We start from the raw sequence: 16,958 nt of genomic DNA on the forward strand, positions 1-16,958 counted from the left end.
CTAAGACTGAGATGCCATTAAAGTTCATGTGCATGTAAAAGTAGGTGTCCCAATACTTTTGACAATATAGTGTATTAATTGTAGGTTTTAAATTTCTATCCCTTTTACAATTAGGTAAACAGTATTGGCTACAATGTGTAGATAAAATGTTAAAGATAAAATCAATATGGAACACCAGTTTTCAGACTGGCGACTTTCTTCTGGAAAGTAGACTCTGCCTTTACCAAATTTATCTGGGCCGGGAAATTACCTCAGTTGCCCAAACGTACTCTCACGTTACCTAAAGCCTACGGGGGCGTAGCAATGCCAGATTACAGACGCTACTACCAGGCAGCCCAGTTGACTAGATGGACTAACTGGTCTCGACATGCTCACTTGAAACTCTGGGTGGCTCTAGAACTCTCCTTGTACACGATGTACCTCCCTAGGGCCCCATGGTGTCTCTGAGGTCTTCTCGACTTAGTTAAACAACACCCTTTTATAGGCCCGACGATTCGCACTTGTGCGACGGTAGCCTTTGCCAAAGGTCTATCGGATATGCACTCCCCATTATTCCTGATTCTGGGCAACCCGGCTATCCCTCCTGGATGTGATCGGAACAGATTTTGGGACCTTTTGGGGACGGGACACTTTCAGGCTTCCCACTTCACTGTTGGAGGTGCCTGGACGTCCCTCTCTCAGCTGACCTCATCGGGTGGCCTGTTTTGCCTCTCACATTGGCAGGCATTACAGCTTCTCCACTTCTTGTGAGAACTGGGCTCTCCTTTCCTCTTCCCGAGAGATCTGACACCCTTTGGGGACCTACTTATGGGACGTCGTCCCCTCCCTCATGCTCTCTCCCAGCTGTATTCTCTACTCTCCCGGAGGATTTTGTTCTGCCGGGTATCTTGAAATGGGAGGGTGAACTACACAGAACATTTACTGTAACCCAAAGACGAAACATTGTTCGGTTCACTCTTAAATCCTTTATTTGCACCCGTATCCAAGAATAAAATTACAAGCTGTTATCGCACTGGTACTACACTCCAGTTAAGCTTCGATGTCCCTTCCCCAAGACCTCTGATAAGTGCTGGCGCTGCCTGCAAGATTGGGGCACATTACTCCATATCTTCTGGAGCTGCCCTAAACTACGGGGCTTTTGGAATGAAGTACACAGAATAACCCAACTGATGACAGATTATGTAGTTCCCGACGACCCTGCCTTCTTCCTGCTCCACTGTTCTGCCATCGCACCGACACAATACAAAAATTATGTCCTCCGCCATCTTATGAATGCTGCCAAGTCGTGTATTGGCATCCGCTGGAAGGACACAGCTCCACCCACGATTTCCTTATGGCTGCAAAAAGTGAAGTTAATCAATGATTTGGAAGATCTGGTACTCACCGCACAGGGTAGAAGAGAATGATACTCCAAAACATGGGGCTGTTGGAATATGTTCATACATTCAGATGAGGGTCAGGCTCTGAGTGCTGGTACTGATGCTGGTCACTGAGAGGCCTGACGCAGAGTCACTCGCACGGGGCAACTCCTGTTCCTTCTCCTCTGCTCCTTTCTTTCTTCTCTTCTCTTCCCACTTCCTCCGTTGCTATTTTCACCCACCATCCCCCCCTCCGCTCCTTCCCTCTTCCCCCTCCCCTAATATGGAGAATTGTATTTTTGAGTCCTCATGACCTTCAATTCCAATGCATGCTCTGTTCCATACTGCATATTTTGTACTGAGCCACTACAGATAATGTCTCAGGTCCACTGTCGTTGACCTATATTTTGATTGCCAGGTCATTATTTACGCTATACTACCTGCATTCCTTTACGAGTATATAGGTATTCGCTTATTATCTTCACTATGTTGATATTGTTCTTCAGTTTTATTATTATTCCTTACAACATGCTATAATTTGCTGAGTGTGCACTATGTTTGTGACTGTTGTTACTTACATCTAATAAAGAATTTGAAACAAAATCAATATGGAACACACAAGACATGCAAAATTATGCCCCATACACACGTGCAGATTATCTGCAGACTTTTGTCTGCAGACTTACCAAAACCATATAATATGAGGTCAAACCTAAACACTTTCAATTTGTATGCAATCCGGCAGGCCCTTGCACTACATAGAAAAGGTAAGTCTGCAGACAAAAGTCTGCAGATAATCTGCACGTGTGTATGGGGCATTAAAGTAAGACAATTCTCAATACAATACCACACACAAACAAGAAAAAACATAAACAGTTCAAGTTTAAAAACACTTCATGTAATTAAATAAAACTAACTACAAAAACATAGACACTGTCAGTGAGAACAAATACTAATCCAAAAGAACGCACAGTCATTCCCCGAATCAGGCATGCCAAACTGATATTTTCTGGCCACCATAGGACCTTCTCATTCCTTCTTTGTGGCCCTCAGTCTTGTATAACCCCTATCTTTGGGATACAATGTTGTAAATTTAAATTATTAGCACAATGTTGATAACCAAAGCTCTACAATTTTTACTGGAATTTCAGAAGGTATGGCTTTCATTAGAGAAAGTGTTGCCCCTTGGGGATGTATTCCACACACTATTTCTTAAGCTGGGTGTGCTTGTTCTAACTCCTTAAAGCCTACCTTCAGCTTTTCTATCACTTTCAAAAATTTGTTTGGGCCAAATTAACCCAAACAAATGCCTTCCTTTAGTAATAAATTTGTTCACTGTCAGTGCTATATAAACTGTATGTAGCATTAGCTACATACAGTGTACAGTGCTGTGTTTTCTGGCAGCAGTACAGAGACTTCCCATCCTGTTTCCAGAACAAATACAAATATGGCCTGAGTGCTGCTTAGCCATTCACTGGAAGCTTAATATTTTTAAAAATGAATTTAAGCCTTCCTCTTAATGGCTGCGGTGGAAATGTGGGCTGATGACGTCATGATCTCCACTTCAGCCATACAGAGAAAGCCTTGTATTCATTGATAAAATATAAAGCTTCCTGTGAATGGCTGACCTGGGAACAAGAATTAAAGTCTCTGAACAGCTGCCAGAACACACCACTCAAGAATGTTTGGGGCTGATGCTGCATACCATTTATACAGCCACATGTACAATGCATTAGTAAAGGAAATCATTGGTTTTGGGTCAGCTTGACCCCAACAAATTATTTAAAGTGATAGCAAAGCTGGATTTTGGCTTTAACTCTCACCTCTTATGATCCTTAAAACACTAGGTCTCTAAGTTTAAAGAGAAGTCCTGTAATCCTGGTCAGGTGTCCTACTGGTCGGATTTTTGACAAACATCAGTATGTTATTAATTGCTTCTATTTTGGAGATATTAATTACCGTAATAACATTTTCCTATTGCTGGAATTGTTAGAAGCAGAGCCAAATGGAAGCTGCTGCAGGGGTCAGGTTTTTTTTATGTTCATAATTTTCTTTTTAATAAATAGGGTAGGGTATAGAGAATCAGAGGAGGACTCAGAATCTTATGCCTGGGAAACAATTTCAACAAAGTGACCCTTTCATGGTAGGGATGTATTTTCATGTATTATGCAAAGTGTGCCATGGGGTTCCACACCTCTTCACATCTTTCAGCACCAGCTTCCTGATCAACAATACAATAATATTGACATACTGCTCCTGAGGAAGCGTTCTAACGTGAAATGACCGTAGAGCAGTGCTACATGACAGAGGTCAAAAATTGTCACCAGTTCTATTGTGAGTCTGGTGGCTTTTCATGTAAGTGCTCTTCAGATGTTTGCAGTATTTGGATCCTTATCAGATGTTTTTACCAAGTTTTAAAGTTGCTTGTCATGCATTTGTTTTAAATAAATACTACACTATGGGAAGACTTGTTCTCTCCTATGTCTGCTGATTTACACCTGCTGTGCTGGAGTATTGGAGGAGATATCCTCTGGTGTGAACCCCCTTATGTCTGGCTCCGCTCAAGACCTGATATTACACTAAAACGCAGTAGCTGTCTTGATAAGGCAGCATATCGGTTTGGTGAGTGTGCAAGGATCACTGGTGGAGGAGTGTTTATTTATACTGGCACTGAATATCAGCACAATTGTGGATCTATTTCTTCCTATGGACTGAATTATTATTATTCTGTCACTTTAAATCACTGTTTAAACACTGTAACTTAATGCTGCAACTTATTTCATATGTATGTGACATAATTGCCACACACAATATTTTACATTTTTGGATTATTTGTCACCTTTATCACCACTTTTAGCGCTGCAACCTTATTTTACATGTATTTGAAATAGACATTTTTTTTACAGCTAATTTAGGTAAATGACCATGTACACTAGAAGAAAGAGTAGAAATCACACACAAGGACAAAGGGTAAACAACATATATGGAATTACCATATAAACATAGGCAATAAAGCGATATTTAATGAAAAAAATGTAATATATTGCAGCTTACCAATCATTAGAGGGGGTGGTAGCACTAGTTTTTTTTTTTTAACCTTAATTTTCATGTGCTAATCTGGCCAGTAACACACCTTCTGTATTATAGTGCCCCTACTCTGGATGAAGGAGTACAGTATAGTGGGCTATATATAGGGATAGGGAGCTGACCTTCTTGTCAAGTCCTCCTTTAATGTGGTGTGGGTTTGTTTTTTTTGGTTTTTGTGTATTTTTTATGTAGTTTTGATTACGATATATATATATATATATATATATATATATATATATTTTTTTTATTTTTTTTTTAATAAAAGAAAATAGATAAGTAAAGATAAAGAATGTGTCCTAGAGCTATGAGAGGTAGGATGGATTCATCTTATATATTTCACATTAGAGAGCTATAATTATGTTGTTTTTTATGTTTTTTGTTTTGTTTGCTTCTTGATTGTAATTGATTTAATTTTATGTAACTATCCATTTAATAATAATAAAGATAAAGTTTGAAAAAAAAACAAGAAGGAGTACAGGGGGCACAGCAAACAGCAGCATTGTCAGCCTGGGGGAGGAAAGTGTTAGATTTACTAGCAGATTTGAATATACTAACACACTGAAGCTGAGCTCCAGCTCACAATTGATAATCAATTCCAGCAAACTGTTTTTTTCCTTTTAGGATAAATGTTTTACATGAATTAATAAAAGATATTAATTTGCCAACACTGGTTTGCCTCAATGTTGTAAACTGATACCTCTGGAAGAGAGCTTGTTCTTTTTTAAAAGTGGCTGAATCACCAAATTAAAATAGAAGAAAACAAATCTAATGCAGCCATCACATTTAGGAATTGGTAAGCAGCAATATAATAAATGTTTGCTTTGGGATTTAATACCGCTTTAACAGATAAATATACATCATCCTATTATTCTATCTAATCATCCTATTATCCTCCGGTATCCTATTAATATTCTATATGCAGAAAAAAGATCAGGATGACTTTTCTCATAAATATCTATCTATGGCCTAATTTAAAATATATATTTTTGTAAATTGATCAAGACGTTATTTGTGTGTGTTCAAGAACAATTAACTATATTTTAAAGTATAGCAATTTTTATAAGTGCTAAAAAATCAAAAAACAGCATCAACAAATCACATTTTATCAAATGGACAATGTAATAATTTATATCTAAAAATGGGAAACCATGATGAAATAGACATTTTTTTTCATGCAGCAAAATAAGTCAAACCTCCTACAGGTAATATGTATTCTGTTCAAATTTGCCTCATGCATATGAAATATACATATCCTGAAATCCTTGAGGCAAGCACAGTAGTTCTAAATGAACACCTGTATAATTTACTGTGTCCCTGAATGTTACTACATAATAACAAGTCTGTTCCTATTTTGATGCCACACTGTGAAAAAAAAATAGAAGAGATCTTTAAAAAAAAAAAAACTGTAAAAGGAATAGAAACAAAGGTAGACAAATTCCAGTCATGACCTCAAAAAAAGATAAAAGAACAAAATCATATAATTACAATAAGCCTCATCTGTACTGAAAAGTATGTACACTGCATTTATGCAAACAAATTCAATTCTCATAATTTAAGAAGGCTGAATGATTTTTTGAAAATTACACTAACATTGTCATCTGTTTAGAGCTCACTTCTTCGTTTGCTCCCTGGTGTTCAATAGTTCTAGGAAATCAAGAAAAATCAGGTGCTTCCATTCAAAGTGGAACACAATTTCATTTAAATCAACTGAAATTAAAATGATGCTAGACAGATGCAGTAATAAACCGCTACTTCTTGTCAGTATGGTATAAATATTATTTGATGAATTTTAGTTATTTTTCCTGCACATAAATCTTGCTTATATTCTATTCCTATCTGTTGCCTAATGAAAAAGCGTGTTACTAAACACATCCTAACACACTGTTGTTCAAAGGTTAAATGCTAACATGAATTAGTATTCAAGCTGGCTGTGTATAAGCCAGTTAGGCAAACCATTGGTAACAGCGCTGTCAATTTTGTTATGGTCATGAATGATGGCGGATGAATGAATTAATGTAACATGGCTTTCTTGGAATCAATTAGATAGGAAAAGGAACATAGAGAAAATAAAGCATTATGAAAATAAGCTGGGTCCAGCTTACTAAGGTGTGAAGGGAGATGAAACTGCAGTAAAATGAATCTTCCAAGCTAGTGTAAGAGACACTCTAATTTTTTAAAATTCACCTGCATATAATTGGATATTTGTTTTTACTGCACTATAATTTACTTCACTATGAACTTTAGCCATAAGGTCCAGAAAGAATCGGATTTATAGACAAAGGGGAACAATCAATCCTTTATTTATTGTAGCACCATAACAAAGACTATAAGGAAGGTCCAGTTTGTCCTGGTCCTAGATGGCCACTTTAGGCACATGCATGTACAAAAAATATGGCATCTAGCCTTGTGTTAAGGGTGATTACCAAGCATGTAATAACGCACTCACATTATTGTGCAAGTCTCATGGCATGTGACCAGGCATGCACATCCATTACTGGTATTGGAGCTAAACGACCTATATAAACTGGAACACTATATGGAGAGATTGCTGAGTGGCCTTCAGCTAACTCCTCTTAACCAGTGACTCGATCTGCTGTTCTGCTTTCCCTGTTTACAACCCATCTTACCTTGTGGCCTGCTCTTGGACCTTTGGTTATCTGTTGTGACCTCGCTTGCTTGCTTGACTCTGATTTCTGCATTTTACCTCATACCTCTGCGGCCCAGCTGTTAACAAATTTGGTTTGAACCATCAACTGAAATTCTGTCTCCTAAATTGGTACATTAATTGATCAACTATTAATGAGCTTGACTTAAATCGATGACTCTGATCCTGTCCCCCATACTGGTAGCTCTGCTTGGCTTTTACTGACTTTAGCTTGTATTTTGTCCACATTCCTGTCACCTACTAGGGTACTTCTATTCCTGTGTTCCTGTGTCTGGTTTCTATCCAGTGGTCTACAGCCAGCTGATCCATGAACCTGCCATTTTTGACAGAGCCTGTATCACTGGTGCTTGTGCCACTCAGTGTCCTCATATTCACTGTTGCCACTTCCGGTGGTGTTGGATAGTATGTACAAGAGAGCCCCGCTCATCATCTTGGTTTCCACCAAGTACATGACAAACTTTATTAAAATAAAAAGGTTTTTGGCAAAATGTAGCTAGTAGTAGGAATGGAAATACTCTCAGCATTTCTCCATGCAAGCTTGATACTTTTCATTGCACTAAAATGTGCATCCTAAAATGCTAGTTGTCCAGCTGTTATGCTGATTCTCTGGCTTCAATACTGTAAAATGTACGTAAACCCTAACAATTAACTTTTTGTATTTGATCCCTTTTGGCCTGTTAAATATAACATTGAAAGAGTTTTGTTATATAAATGCCTTATAGCGGTCCACAAATATCCGTTGATCCTGCCCAAAATTGTGTGAGCTGATAATTTCATATTCTCTCTGCATTAGCTACACTTTTATCAGTTACATTGTTCCCAGCTATCATTGTAGATTATAAAACAGCTCCCCCTGTGTTAAGGAGAAGAGGAAAGGAAGAGGTATGTCTCTTAGCATGTCATATGAAGACAATGTTGTCACCCTAGGACAGGAAGTGTGTTACTGGCCAGATAAAAACAAGAAAAAAAGCCTGAAAAGGAAAACCAATACAGCCAACACATGTAAGGACTGGTAAGCTACAATATGTTAAACTTCTGTTGGAATTATTGTAAACTTTAAGTCACTAACCCAGAACAGGACAGCCAGCCACATGCACATTTTATAGTAAGAACTCATAAATGGCAGCTTGCATATACACTATATTGACAAAAGTATTGGGATACCTGCCTTTACACACACATATGAACTTTAGGGTTCAATATTCAGCTGACCCACCCTTTGCAGCCATAACAGCTTCAAATCTTCTGGGAACAAGGTTTAGGAGTGTGTCTATGGGAATGTTTGACCATTCTTCCAGAGGGGCATTTGTGAGGTCAGGCACTGATGTTGTACGAGAAGGCCTGGCTCACAGTCTCCACTCTAATTCATCCAAAAAGTGTTCTATCAGGTTGAGGACAGGACTCTGTGCAGGCCAGTCAAGTCTTTATTGACCTTGCTTTGTGCACTGGTGGGCAGTCATGTTGGAATAGAAAAGGTCACCCTAAACTGTTCCCACAAAGTTGAGAGCATGAAATTGTCCAAAATATCTGTATGCTGATGCCTTAAGAGTTCTTGTCACTGGAATGAAGGTGCCAAGCCCAACCCCCTGAAAAACGACCCCACACCATAATCCCCCCTCCACCAAATGATTTAGGCCAGTGCATAAAGCAAGGTTCATAAAGACATAGATGAGTGAGTTTGGGGTGAAGGAACTTGACTGGTCTGTCCTGACTTCAAACCAATAGATCACCTTTGGGATGAATTAGAGTGCAGACTGCTATCCAGTCCTTCTTGTCTACATTAATGCCTGACCTCACAAACAAGCTGCTTGCTGTGGGGGCCCTTAACAGGAGGGAGGGGCCAGTAGCGCCAAAGAAGGACCCGAGAAGAGGAGGATCTGGGCTTCCCTGTGCTAAACTACTACACAGAGCAGATAAGTATAACATGTTTATAATTTTTATAGAGGAAAAAAAAAAACAAAGAGACTTGCAAGCACTTTACAAGCACTTAAAGAGACTTACAATCACTTTAAGTATTAAATTAAAAACTACCAATGGTTTTCTATATAGTTCCTTGCAATCACTCCCGGTATCACTTTATGGTAATAAGTAGACCTCGGAGTGGAAATTTAATAATACAAAACAACTAGAAACAAAACACATTATAACACTAATTCCACCAGTCTGAGATCGTTATGGCACAAATAATAACCATTCTTTAGTAGTTACTTTCAATGATTAGGACATGTTTTCATATTGGTAGTGTAAGAAGTGTGTTTAACAGAAGTTACTGCTGTGACAAGGCCTTTCTGTTGCTACATGATAAATAACTGCACATCCCAAAACCGCAACACAGGTAAGCATCTAAACTGAGCACATAATAAGCAGAACACTTTTTGTGGGTTTTCCATATGTTTGATTTACAAAAAGAGCAAAGTTTCTGTTTTCAGAGTTTAGTAAAGAAATTGAAGCTGTGTCCACTTTCAATACCATATCATATTATTTTTTTATATTGATTTTTTTTTTTTTTTTTGCACATGATTAGATGACTAACATGAACACAACTTTGCATCACTGTATTCACCATGGCTCCAACAGACACTTCTCCTCTGCAGTATGTAACTGCTTTTCATAAATTAATTACAAATAGGATTACAAATATGGTCTGTACCCTTGAAACAACAAGTATTTCCTTATGCCTTCTCTGTCATGATCAATGCATTGGAAGACTCAGGCATGGGAACAGCATGCCTTCCTCTGAACCTTTAATGATTTTAAGTCAGAATATACAAAGAAAACTGTTTACTCTGGTTTAGGAGAGCCGATTTGCATGCCAAAGTCTCTCTCATTTTGCAAAACCAAGACAAATTCTAAACTCTGCCAATATAAATTATATTACAATTGTGTTTAAATCAAAGCATTTCTGAGAGCTGACAGTTATGAATATTATGCCTAATACATTTCTCTTGTTTGAACTGATGCTGGTGAACAGGGAATGTATTTGGGCTAGAGGGGTTAGATGTGGGGGATAGTGGAGTTGGAATATAAAGAATGGGTAAGCACCTATGAATGTATTATTTATTGAATTGTATGTAGTTTATGCTTTATAGTTCATTACAACATGAAAGGAGAGAATCAAAACTTTACACCAGGTAACTGGATGAATTTAAATTTACAAATCAGGAATTAAAAAAAAAAAAAACATTCTCAATAGCCAAATTTATAATGCTATCTAAGCTACTTTCTTATCAAGGATAGCAGAAGGGCTTTCAGTCTCAGTCACCCCTAACTACATATACATAATCCACTCAAATGAAATGACTGGCCATCTGAGATAAAATGTGTATGCCACAACATACCTAAAGAAGGTCTGACAAAATATGCCATGGGTGGAATTTTAAGTGCACGTTGGAAAACATCTACAGTATGTTCGGTGTCTCCAGCTGGTTGAATAGCAACATTTATTAGCAGATCCTGCAAACACTACAAAGATTCTAGGATTGAAAAAGTTTCAAATGTATGTTTATATGCATACATGACTATATACAGTACAACTACATATTTTATTTATGTAGTGATACACCTATATAAACGAAATATATCAAACTATATATTAACTGAATAGTGAATACATATTAGTATTTGTTGCAAACATAAATACTATATTATTTAATTCAAAAGTAAAACAATGCCTTGCTCTTTTTAGTATTTCATGTTGTTTACCTCTATTTATTATGCTATATGCTTAATGTTAAATTTGTCAAAATATTGCTTGATAAAAGCATATCTCTACAAATCAGCACTTATAAACTTTTATGTTTGTACATTAATGAATGTGACTTGAGAGTCGGTCATTGCATTGCCTTGTGTATTCATCAGGACCTCACAGATAACTGAAACACAGTTACATTGATTAGAATTCTTATGGCTTATGCAAGTATACTATTCAGTTAGGACAGGAGAAACCCTTGAAATAAAAAATTGATACTTTCAATCATGGCAATGTTGATGATTAACACCCAGAGAAGAAATATAAATTTAAAGGTTTTTTAAAATTGCATTAAATATTTATAACACAACTTAATTCAAATTCTTGAAGAATTATTTGCTGAACAGTGAAAACCTACACAATGCACTTTACTGTAATGATGGAAATAAAACATAATTCACTTTGTTCATACCAACGTACTACATGTTGTTTTACACTGACTGGTGTATAACTAGCAAAACAGATGTTTATTATTGATAGCATTATTTTAATTTCACAACTAGTATACAACTAGTACATAGATGTTGTAAAAATGTTTCCATGGTTTTATGCTTTTTTTACCTTCCTGGAAAAATATTATCTGAAATACAACATTAACACAAAAACTCCACCAGATAGCCCTCCTTATAAAAAAAACAAAAAAAAACAGGCATTTAGAGTTCACTTAATTGAAATCACACAATTATGAGGTGGACTTCACAGAGCTTTACAAATTAGCTTAATTTTTCTTGGGAACTATTTTGGGTTCCTTCATACAATTGTATTGTAAATGACTTTGGGCATTGTCTATTTAATGTATAAAGAAAAATCAGGTGCGCTAACCCAAATTAAGTGCAATACAACATACAAAATATGGTGTAGGTGAAATCAACAATAAACAAAGATCATAAAAATCAAAAGTGAATCCAAATGAGTGAAAAACAGATGCAAATCAAAAACTCAATCTAGTGAACCACCAGTGAGCAACAATGATAAACGTCCATAACACTGATAAAACAGTCCAAAAGTGATGTTCAAGTTCCGTGCTGCAAACACAAAATAATCTGGAAGGTGCAAGACTTGTGATAGGAAAGTACAGCATCCCGCCACCAGCTTAGCTTCTTACCAGAGAATGGAAATTAAAGGGCATGTATAGTTATCACTGCTTCAGGGGTCATGCAGCTGTAGAGAGATTCCCAGACACTCAGGTTACACTCTAGCACACAAGTGGCGCCTGGACTCTTACCAGACAAAGCCAAAAAATGAGCCTGGAACTGTCATGTGAGATGGTCTTGCCAGGGATCGCTGGGCGCTGGATGGCTGCTATAACCTCCGGTGTCTAGTAAACCTCAATGGTAGGGGACACAACAAAGGGGACCGCCATAGTGCATTATCAACAATATATATTTATTGAGAATAGATAATCACACTTACAGTATTGAAGACAATATGTGCGAGTTCCCACAAGGTGGAGCAGAGTAGCAGTGGCCGCCTGCAGTGCGGACCGCTGCTTTGGTTTAGTAGTGATGACCAAAGCAGCGGTCCCCTTTGTTGTGTCCCCTACCATTGAGGTTTACTAGACACCGGAGGTTATAGCAGCCATCCAGCGCCCAGCGCCAAAGACCATCTCACATGACAGTTCCAGGCTCATTTTTTGGCTTTGTCCGGTAAGAGTCCAGGCAACACTTGTGTGCTAGAGTGTCACCTGAGTGTCTGGGAATCTCTCTACAGCTGCATGACCCCTGGAGCAGTGATAACTATACATGCCCTTTAATTTCCATTCTCTGGTAAGAAGCTAAGCTGGTGGCGGGACGCTGTACTTTCCTATCACAAGTCTTGCACCTTCCAGATTTTTTTGTGTTTGCAGCACGGAACTTGAACATCACTTTTGGACTGTTTTATCAGTGTTATGGACGTTTATCATTGTTGCTCACTGGTGGTTCACTAGATTGAGTTTTTGATTTGCATCTGTTTTTCACTCATTTGGATTCACTTTTGATTTTTATGATCTTTGTTTATTGTTGATTTCACCTACACCATATTTTGTATGTTGTATTGCACTTAATTTGGGTTAGCGCACCTGATTTTTCTTTATACATTCTATTTATATTCACTCTAAGGTAGCAGCACACCCGATTCGAATCAGCGCACTTTTCTTCATACCCCATTGTCTATTTAATGCTGTTTTATACGTACATGTCTGCAACTCCCGGCTCGCTCTAGCTGCTGAAACCCTGCAGTGGGGCACATGTTCTGTAAAAAGGGGCAAGGGTTGGGTTCAAGCAGAGTCGATAATCAGCTGACTTTGCTAGGATGCCATATATATTGACAGAAATCATGTGATTCACTGCTGTAGCTACCTTTCAAGTGAAAAGCATAAGGCTTTACATCATCATCTTAGGATATCAAGGGTTAGAATTATTATTATTATTATTATTATTAATAATAATTATTTTTTACAGGTTGCATAGTTACATAGTTTGTGAGGTTGAAAAAAGACATCAGTCCATCCAGTTCAACCTATGATGTGTGTGTGTGTTTGCTGTTAACCCGTACATTGTATACCCCTTTATGTTGTGGTCTATAAGGTGCCCATCTAATAGTTTTTTGAAACTATCGATGCTCCCTGCTGATACCACTGCTTGTGGAAGAGAATTCCGCATCCCTACTGCTCTGACAGTAAAGAACCCCCTACGTATTTTAAGGTTAAACCGTTTTTCCTCTAGTTTTAGTGAGTGGCCACGTGTCTTATTGTATTCCCTTTTAGAGATGGCCTTGCGGTTCGCGGCAAATTTTGCTTGTTCGCAACACGCTAATTTTGCAAACACATGGCGTTGTTCGCGGCAGCCATATTAGTTTACATTGGGGAAAACTTTGACCCATGACACAGCCGTCAGGTGGAACAGGACAGCCAATTGAAACATTTCAGCACATGGACAAGCCCCCTACCTTATAAATAGACCAGAGCTGGCGGCCATTTCACATTCTGCTTTTTGTCAGCGTAGGGAGAGGTCTGCTGTGTTCATCAGGGAGAGATCGCCAGTGACACAAATAGCTCTGTTAAGATCCACAAAAGTCCTTCTTAGGGCTGGAATTTGGTATAGGTCTACTACAGTCTCTTTTCAGTTTAGGGACAGGTATGCTGTGTTCATCAGGGACAGATCGGCAGTGACACATATCACTCTGTTAAGATCCACAAAAGTCCTTTTAAGGGCTGGTATTTGGTATAGGTGTGCAGTCTCTTTTCAGTTTAGGGACAGGTATGCGTTGTTCATCAGGGACAGATCGGCTGCAGTCTCTTTTCAGTGTAGGGACAGGTATGCTGTGTTCATCAGGGACAGATCAGCAGTGACACAAATTGCTCTGTTAAGGTCCACAAAAGTCATTTTAAGGGCTGCTATTTGGTATAGGTGTGCAGTGCACAATATAGGGGTGTAATCCACGCATAATATACTTTGTAATATAGAAAGCATATTATAGTGGATTTGTATTGTGCACTGTCCAGCATTGTGACTGGTGTGTTGAACGTTGCTGCAGCAATACTACAAACAGTGACAAAAGCACTTTTAATGTATTATAACTGGTGTGATAGACCAGTGGCCCCCAATACCACATATTGAAGTGGGGTGTTATTTAACAGTATACTTTTCTAAGAGTGTATTATAGTCCTCCAAAAATTTGGCCTCTTTTGCTGCGTTAACCATGCTACACACAGTGACAACAGTTACTGGCCAATTATTTGTAGAACTGGTGTGATAAAACTGTGACCCCCCAATAGCACATAGTGAAGTGGGGTGCCATCTGAGTATACTCTCATAAGTGTATTTGTGTCCTGCAACAATATTGCCTCTTTTGCTGTGTTAACTGATACACACAGTGCCAAACTCACTGGCCAATTTTTGTACAACGGGTGTGATAGATCAGTGGCCCCCCAATACCAAATATTGAAGCGGGGTGTCATCTGAGTATACTTTCATAAGTGTATTTGTGTCCTGCAAAAATATTGCCTCTTTTGCTGTGTTAACTCTGATACACACAGTGCCAAACTCCCTGGCCAATTTTTTGAACGACTGGTGTGATAAACCAGTGGCCCCCATTACCACATATTGAAGTGGGGTGTTATTTAACAGTATACTTTTCTAAGAGTGTATTTTAGTCCTGCAAAAATTTGGCCTCTTTTGCTGTGTTAACTGTGCTACACACACAGTAACAACAGTTACTGGCCAATTATTTGTAGAACTGGTGTGATAAACCTGTGGCCCCCCCAATGCCACAGATTGAAGCGGGGTGTTATCTGAGTATACTTTTAAAAGTGTATTTGTGTCCTGCAACAATATTGCTTCTTTTGCTGTGTTAACTCTGATACACACAGTGCCAAACTCACTGGCCAATTTTTTAAACAACTGGTGTGATAAACAAGTAGCCCCCCAATACCACATATTGAAGTGGGGTGTTATTTAACAGTATACTTTTATAAGAGTGTATTTTAGTCCTGCAAAAATGTGGCCTCTTTTGCTGTGTTAACTGTGCTACACACAGTAGCAACAGTTACTGGCCAATTATTTGTAGAACTGGTGTGATAAATCTGTGGCCCCCCAATACCGCAGATTGAAGCGGGGTGTTATATACCTTTTTCCAGATGTACTGTGATTCTCTAGAGACTTTTGTCACAGGGTAATTTAAAAAATGACAGGCAGAGGAAGAGGCAGGCCCTTCCCCAGGGGTGGTAGGGGTAGGGCAGGAGCATTAGGCGGAGGCAAAGTGTGTAATTTCAGAAGGTGCGTTCGATTACGTCAAAGGATGCACCAGACTTGGTTGAGTGGCTCACGCAGCCTTCCTCTTCTGCACCCTCCTCATCCTCTCGATCTGCACCCTCTTCACTCTCTGCTGTGTGCACCCCCAAAGACACGACAACAAACACCACCACCAACCCCTACCCTCCGCTTGAGTCACTGGAATTATTTGCGATGCGCAGCCATTGTTGGCATCGGATCAGGAAGAGGAGGTAGCAACAGCCGCCACTCCCCAGATCCCCAGAACCTATTCCACATGCCAGGTGAGACGTTGCCATGCTGTGCTGCGTTTGTTGTGCTTGGGAGCCAACAGCCACACTGGTCCTGCACTCCTTTCAGCTTTGTGTTCACAGGCAGATCAGTGGCTGACACCGCTGAATTTAACAGTTGGTAAAGTGGTGTGCGATAAAAATGCCAATCTGCTGAGCGTGCTGAAACAGGGCAAAATAACACACGTGCCATGCATGGCACATGTCCTGAACTTGGTCATGCAGCGATTCGTTGCCAAATAACCTGAGGTCGAGGACGTCTTGCGGCAGGCCAGGAAAATCTCAGGCCATTTCAGAAGATCTTACACAGCCATGGCTCGCCTTGCTGACATTCAGCAGCGACACAACCTGTCCGTCAGGCGTCTTGTTTGTGACTGCCCGACGCAATGAAACTCAACATTGCATGTGCTTGATAGGCTGCTCCAGCAGAAACATGCAGTTAATGACTACCTGTACGAACTCTGTGGCAGGACAGGTTCTGGGGAGCTTGGGTTTTTTTCACCTCGCCAGTGGCTGCTCATGCGGGACACATGCAGACTTCTGCGGCCATTCTATGAGATCACCAAACTGGTCAGTCACGGCCAGGGCGCCATCAGTGACATTGTACCTTACGCCTTCTTTCTGGAGCGTGCATTGCGTCGTGTCATTGATCAAGCCGTCGAGGAGCAGGAGCAGGAAGATGAGGAAGTCGCAATGTTGGATGAATTCCCAGTGGGTGCTACTCCCTCTGAGACAAGTCAACAACAGGAGTCTGAAGAGGAGTCAGAGGAGGATGGTGCCGCGGCGGATGAGGAAGAGCAAGAAGAGCATGCTTTAAACCTTTCTGTGATCCCTGGTGTTATCCGTGGATGGGGGGAGGAGAACGAGGACGCCATTATCCTGGATGATGAGCTGGAGCCAGGCCACTACACCGCTTCTAGTTTAGTGCGAATGGGGGCCTTCATGCTCCAGTGTTTTAAGGGGGACCCCCATATAAAAAGCATAAAGGGCAAGGACCATTACTGGGTGGCAACGTACTTAGACCCCCGGTACAAACAAAAAATGGCGCAAATGTTACCA

This window comes from Pelophylax lessonae (assembly GCF_965119305.1).
Source record: "Pelophylax lessonae genome assembly, chromosome: 3".
Lineage (NCBI taxonomy): Eukaryota > Metazoa > Chordata > Amphibia > Anura > Ranidae > Pelophylax > Pelophylax lessonae.